General features: G+C 35.1%; 1 long non-coding RNA gene across 1 annotated transcript; it reads left to right on the forward strand.

The window, feature by feature from the left end:
- The first annotated feature begins 2,706 nt into the window (after positions 1-2,706).
- Positions 2,707-5,776, forward strand: LOC142172881 (uncharacterized). Its single transcript, XR_012701950.1, has 2 exons — positions 2,707-3,486; positions 5,597-5,776. It is a non-coding gene; the product is annotated as an uncharacterized LOC142172881 (long non-coding RNA).
- Positions 5,777-7,611: the final 1,835 nt, after the last annotated feature.

Genomic DNA, 7,611 nt, shown 5'->3' on the forward strand with positions numbered 1-7,611 from the left:
ATGGTAGGTTAAAGTAATTATCAAACCTTTTAATGGGTAATTAGGAGAATTGAATAGAAAGAATCTTTCCTAACCATGTAGGAAGGTTGTAGGAAGGTGGAAACTTGGTGGATTAACAAACAGGCTTGAATATAGGGTCTGAATTGAACAAAAAGAGAAATGGGGGAGGGGTAATAGTAAAAGAAAAAATCAATCTCTACTGCCCTAATACTCCTCTATAAAGAGTCTCATTTCCCTGAATTCTAGGGGAGAAAACGAGAACATCAAAGATAAAAAAACGGCAGAAATTTTTCTTTCATTATAGCTTGAGTTGGATTTCTCCTCTTTGAAATTTTTGGAAATGGTATTTACTGGGAACTTCTCTCAACTTCTAAGCTGAAATGAGGCTGGTTTAAAGCTGTTTAGATTGATTTTCATTGTTGTTCCTTGGTGTTGAATCAGTTAATGTGTTGATGCCCTAAGATGACTTCAAGTATATTTTGTTTCTTTTGTTTGCTATATCCAGGTACACCTTTGAATCCCTGAAATGGAAATGAATATGATGGTACCTGTATCAAGGCTGATATGTTTGCACTCGTTTTTTAGTATCTATCTTTTCCTCTACTAGTCATTTGTTCTGTGTAATATATCAGTAGACTTGTGTTAGAGTATAAAGGCAATCATTGTAAACACGTGAATTTTAGAACTCAGATTTAGTTTTTGTGTCAAGATGTATACTGATTTGTTCTGATTGCGAGCCCAACAATTTTTTCAGCGTTGGTATTTTAAGTGGCGTGATTGGCTCTTTATTTGGGCCCAACAATTCAGAAGATCAAAAGCATGTATTAATGTTGAGTGTTCAATCATAATCCGTAGCCGGTCATTAATGTTAGAGTTAATTTTAAAAGTTCATGAATCTCGTAGCTTGCTTTAGGCACGTAACTATATCATCACAACTACGACTATGGTTTCCATGGCGTGGTTGTGATACTTAATCTCAAATTCGTTTAAATATGAATATACGTAGTTCATTTAGTTGAATACTTTTCCTTTAACAAAACTGAGGCGTGCCATTCATACATTTGAATCATATAATCTATGGCCCTCATATTAATCATCTTAACTAATGTAGAAAATGCCTTGAACTTTTGTAGTTTGCATTAGGTGCGTTAATTAAATAAATTTTTATATCTACGGGTGCGGTTCTCGTGACGTAGTTGTGATACTTAATTTCTAAAATCTGGTGGTACATTTATGTGACCCGGCCACAACAACTAATATTGTTAATAATATAAACATGTTGTAAATCGTGGGTATGGTTTCCGTGACATGATCCGCAATGTGTACCAAATAAACAAGTGTACGATAATCGTAACTTATTCCGAAATAATTCCATAAATAATTAAAAAGCGATGAAAAGCTAAAAATGCATAATAGGTAAAAAATGTAATTAATAAGATAATTAAGCCAATAATAATAGTTGAGCGACCGTGCTCAAATCACGGAACCCGGAAATGCCTAACACCTTCTCCCGGGTAAACAGAATTCCTTAACCAGATTTCTGTATTCGCAGACCATAAATAAGAGTTAAACTTCCTTGATTCGGGATTTTAAACCGGTGACTTGGGACACCATAAATTATCCCAGGTGGCGACTCTGATTTTAATATAAATAATCCCGTTTCGATTATTGTCACTTTAGTTGGAAAAACTCCCTTCTACCCCTTCCGGGGATGGTGAAAAAGAGGTGTGACAATACAATCAAGATATGCTAAGGGGACAAAGCCCACTCGAAAATAACTAGTTTACATCAAAAATTCCGAATTCGGCCAACCACGACCCCCGAGCCCACATCTCAAAATCTAATAAAAATCACATCAATAGAATCCATACACTCTCACGAGTCTATAAATGCCAAAATCATTAAAATCCGACATCAAATGCCCATTCAAATCCCCAAAAGAATTCTGAAATTTTTCTTCCATTTTTCCCAATTTTCACTTTAATTTCTCAAATTAAATGATGAAATTTAAGACTAAATCATGGAATTAAACCAAATATGAGTGAAGAATACTTACCCCAATTCTCCACTAAAAATCTCCTCAAATTTAACCTTCTCCCGAGATCTCCAATGGTTTTTGTGATATTGAACTAAAACCCTCGATTTTAAAAATATAAACTGACTGTCCAGGTATTTCTTCATCGCGAACGCGACAGCACCCTTGCATTCGCGAAGCACCAAGCTTCACTGACCATAATTCCTTACATCGCGAACGCGAGGGCCCAACCACGAATGAGAAGACCAAATAGCCGACCCTACGCAAACGCAGAACACTCATCGCGGACACATAGCCTTAACTCAAGAACCTTCGCGAACGCCGGAATTTCATCGCGAATGCGAAGAACAACCAGCTGCCCCTCTCAACAACCCTTCACGAATGTGAGACCCTCTCACGAACACAAATAACAAATCTCTGCAACAGAACAGAATAAAAATCTGCAACTCTCAAAAATCAAGAATTGGTCCGTTAACCACCCGAAATTCACCTGAGGCCCTCGGTGTAGACATGTGATTTTTGACCCTCCCCATGATTTTTTATATTTTAGCATGTAAATATTTAATTTAAGCCTAATATTGCTTTTTCAACTAATTTTGACTCTTTTACTTTAGTTTATTACAAGAAAATGAAAATTACAAAAATAGTTTCATTAACGTTTTGTCGTCATTTTTAATCTTGAAAAATACAAAAAATAGTTTTGTTTTAATGGTCAATCTTATTTTAATAGTTATTTTATCTAAGAAGGATTAATTGGTAAATGAGGTCATATTTTTTGTCTTGTTCACGGGAAAAAGGAATAAAATTTGGGCTCAAACGACTCGTTTTTAGGCCTAATTTTTGGATCTAGCCCATAATTCCTAGCCTCATACCCCTTAACCTAAAAACCGTACAAAAACCTATATCCCTACACTCTACAATCATCCAAAACAGTACAAAAAATAGACCTAGATGCCTAAGACGTGAGGAGCGCCGCTGAACACCCAAAAACGACCCCCACCCCCGAGCAACCGATCTCCTTGGTGAGAGGAGAAGCAGACATTTCCATGGAAGCTTGAACACACAATACAAAGAGAAGCATCAACACAATAAACTTGAAATAAGACCGAACTCCATGCAGCCCCAAGAGAGATAAAGTAGTTCCCTTAGACCTTCTATTCCAAATCGATAGTTGAATCCAAAACATAGCACATTAAAATAACACTTCTAAAGAAGAATCCATCAATTTGAAGCAACCATGTGGAGGTCTATTTTGCTTACGAAAGCGACAGATCTGGGGTCTGCTCGAGGTTAGGAGTTTTTGTTGCAAAGTTTGGGGTCTGCTCGAGGTTCACCATCAAAGCTCTATTCGAGGTCGTTGTGCACGGAGTCCATTTCAGTCGTGCGTCGAGGTACTATCTATCGATTTCTGGTTCGAATTCCATTCGCGAGTGTAAAGCTGTTTCGTAAAGGTCTATTTCTCACTTCATCATCCTCTTAAGCTTCATCTGCGTGTTCTTGCTAAAGGTTTGGATGATCATGGTTGATATAAGATTGTTTTGCTTGTGTCACTATCAATTTATAATATGTTCAAAATGGTGTATTTGTTTTAGTTTGTTGGCTGATAACTTTATTAAGAGTGGTCAATTAGTAATCACTTCATGGGGTCAACGATAAAAAAAATATGATTATCTTAGTTGTTTAAAGAGGTGAATTCATATGTTGATTCCTTTACATTTAGCCCATCGATTAGTAGGTCTAAACTTAGTTAATTCTGTCATAAGTAGATTCTACTTGTTTTGCTGTTTTGAATGATAAAAAATCACAATTCTTTATTTTAGTTCCTTTTTGTCAAGTTTGCTAATTGTACTCCAATGCTAGAACAAGATATTAGTTGGGTTTGGGTTTTAAGAGGTGAATAAATTAATATACATCGAAGTTTGTTTTACGCGCAACTTAATCCACCATTATGGTTGTGTACACGTTCGCATGACATAATTACGATTTTAAAAACAGAATCATAGTATGAGTTCGTGCAACTTTGACCAAATATTTTTAATATTAATAAAGCGTTATTAATTATGGACACATTCGCGTGACATGATTTTGACGCACCAAACAAATAGGTACACGTGCGCATGACCGATTTCAAGATAATTCTTAATTAAAAGAGGCAAATGCACATAGGTTCTAAAATAAGTAATTAGACAATTTTAATAAGCCAAGTATGATCAAAGCGACTGTACTAGAACCACGGAACTCGGGAATGCCTAAAACCTTCTCCCGGGTTAACAAAATTCCTTACCCAGATTTCTGTGTTCGTAGACCGTAAATAGAGTCAACTTCCTCGATTCGGGATTTTAACCCGTGACTTTGGACACTATAAATTATCCTAAGTGGTGACTCTAATTTTAATTTAAATAATCCTATTTCGATTGTCACTTAAATTGGAAAAAACTCTCTTATACCCCCAGAATCTCTGGTTCAGGGTTCAAGAATTCGAGCTTGTTAATATGATTTTTACTTGGCTTTATTTATTTGTTGATGTTACTGTATTTTGTGAACCTTTTGTGCTAATTGCTGTCTATTTACCGCTTTGATATTATTTGAATTGTATATAACTGTCTTCTTACGCCATCCCTCTAAGTCTTTTAAAAATGGTGCGCACGTTCGTGTGGCCCGCTTTTTCTGTAAAAGTTATACCAAATAAGAACGGGGCTGGGCCAGCAACAAGACCGGGTAAACTTCAGTGCTCCCGGTATGTTGCCCCCTCTTCGGCTCGAGTTGTCCGCTTGGGTAAGCCAGGTCTAGAACACAACCCAATGATTTAAATCTAGAAAAATACAGCCTCATGCCGGATCCCTAGTAGAAATGTTTGTTTTCATCATGTGCATTTGACTTAGGGGAATTAACACAGGGGTTGGATCCGTCTAGGATAGGTGTACCCAAAAATAAAAAACCATCTTGATGTATCATACGTGCTACATGTTGCAATCTTCAAGGGTAAAAGGGTCATTTGGTAGACCAATGATAACTGAGGGCAAATGAAAAAGAAAAAAAAAACAAGAAAAAAGAGAGGGTGAAGTGTGAAAATAAAGCAAATAGGACCCAGTTGTGTTTTTCTGTCACATTTTTGTTAAGAAAAAGAGAAAAACACGTGAAAAATGAAAAAAAAAAAAGTTTTTGCACTTTTTCATCATTTTTTGAAAATCAAAAGAAAGGGGAAAACAAAATCCAAAAAGAGTATACATGTTTCATCATTTTTCAAAAAAAAAAAAAGACAAAAATATCTTTTCTCTAAATTAGTTATTTTTTTATTTTCGGCCGTATTCAATCTGCCCGAACTACGCATACCTGATTCTTGTCTTTCGAGGCGTGATACGTAGGCAGCTCACATAGGGTCCGGTCTTCCTAGTGAGTCTTAGGTTCTTGGATTCGCGGGGTCTTAGCAAAATCTAGCATTTCTACTCACTTTTAGCCACATAGGTTATTTTTGCAAAAATAGCCTCAATCATGTCGTGTATGTGTCTAATAGGGAGTGTTATTGTCTCACATAGTGTTGTTTAAAGTTTTCTCATACAGGTGTGGATCTACTTACCGGAGTTTGGGTATGACAGACGCCTTAGGACCATCCAGTCAAGATCTCTCATTCAGGAGTTGTTTAAGGAGATTGTTTTTTATTTTATATGTTTTGAGTTTGTTTTTCATTTTATGTTGTCTTTTACTTTCTAGTTTTGTACAATAATGTCGAATCATTTGTTATTGTACTTTCTATTTTGTATTTGAAAAAAAAATGTGTTATAAATCAAAAATCCAAAAAAAGAGATTTTGCGTTTTTTATTTCTGTTAAAAGTTTTCTTTAGAATACTAACTCTAGAAGTTCAAAAAAATCTTTTATGGTTTTCCTTAGGAAATTAATATCTAGAACTCAAATAAAAAATTATTTTTATATTTCCTTTAGTATATTAGGACTAAAATTTCAAAAAAAAAAGAAGAGAATTTTCTATTAGTACCTCTTTAAAAGTTTTCTTTGAGATATTAATTCAAAAATCCAAAGAGATTTTTTTTGAGGTTCTTCTTTGGAAAATTAATGAAAAATGAATAGAAAAAAAATCTTTTTATTTTCACTAGAACTTTAGGATATTGTACATAAAAGAAAAAAAATGACATTTTATCTTTTGTTTATCTTTAAAGTTTCTTCCTTAGGTAATCAAAAACTAAAATCTAAAAATATTTTTTATCTTGTTCATTTCTCGTTTCGAAATCTTTCTTCAGGGATATCAAACGAAAATTCAAAATATTTTTCTTTGGTTTATTCTTTAGATTTCCTTCCTAAAAAAAGAATGAAAAAATATTTTTCTCTTCTAGGTTTTGTTTTTCTTAATAAATTCCCATAGAGCATTTGTTTCAAAAAAAAAAAGGAGAAAAATATATGCTCGTTAAGCTTGAGTTTGGAATAGGTTATAGAACATTAAGTCTTAAAAATTCAAAAACAAAAGGATTTGATTCTTTTATTTCTCTTTTCTCATGAAAGTAGTCATTAAGATAAAAAAAAAAAAAGAACGTTAGTTTGTTTACTTTATTCCTGATCTTTCCGAACTACGCAAAGATCTGATTCATACGACATTATGATACATAAGCAACCTACATGGGGTTCGATCGAATCATTAATTTTATTTTATTAAAAGAAAAAGAAAAAAAAGAATAAAAAAGGGGGTGAAATTATGGGATGTCAGAAATGCGAGGAAAGAAAAGAGTGATCATTAGAAGAAAAAAGAGGAAGGAAAATGAGCAAGCCAAAAAGTGCTAGAAAAAAAAGAAAAAAGAAGATTGAAATGAACAAAATTAGGATGATGCCAAGTGACCTTGTGACCCTCGAAGTCATTCTAGAACTGTTAATAGTTGCTAGGTGCATTGCACGCAATGTGATATTTTTTAGCTGTTAAATGCCCTAATGCTAACTGGATGACCCCATTTTGTTCCTTTTGTTATCTTCATTGAGCAGAAGGGTGGTTGGTTTGTGGTTCTTAAGTAACTCATCCATACAACACAAGGTCAAAGAGCAAGGTAGCCATGGCTAGCAAAGACTTGGACACAGGGACTATTGACTCGTCTAAGGGAATTGTTGAATAAGAATCTGAGTTGAAAGAAGAGGTATTAAGGTTGAAAAGATAGATGGCCGAAATATACCAAGCCTGGATTAGTGGGCGTCCTCCACAATCAGTTCCCACTTACTACACTGAAAGCCTTGTCACCATTCCGCCACTGTCACAAGTCCAGGATATCTCCCCACAACCTTTTCACACTCCACCCCCAGAACCACCTCATATCCTGCTCTTTTGACCACTCGTGTTTTTGTAGCTCACCCACCTACTACCTTTCCTCGATCCTCTAGAGAGACTGTGCTCAAAATTCCCGATGCCCAATACTATGCTCCAGAACCAATTTTCAAGGTCTCGGGTCCATACTCTTATGCTCCTTATTTTGAACCTCTCGGTGAGATTGCAAAGCTTGCTAAGACAGTGGAGCAATATTAGATATCCAGAAAGCTGAAAGGGTTTAAGTTGCCAAAGTTTAAATTGTATGATGGGCGTGGA

The sequence above is a fragment of the Nicotiana tabacum genome, chromosome 18 (genome assembly GCF_000715075.1).
Source record: "Nicotiana tabacum cultivar K326 chromosome 18, ASM71507v2, whole genome shotgun sequence".
Taxonomy (NCBI): Eukaryota; Viridiplantae; Streptophyta; class Magnoliopsida; order Solanales; family Solanaceae; genus Nicotiana; species Nicotiana tabacum.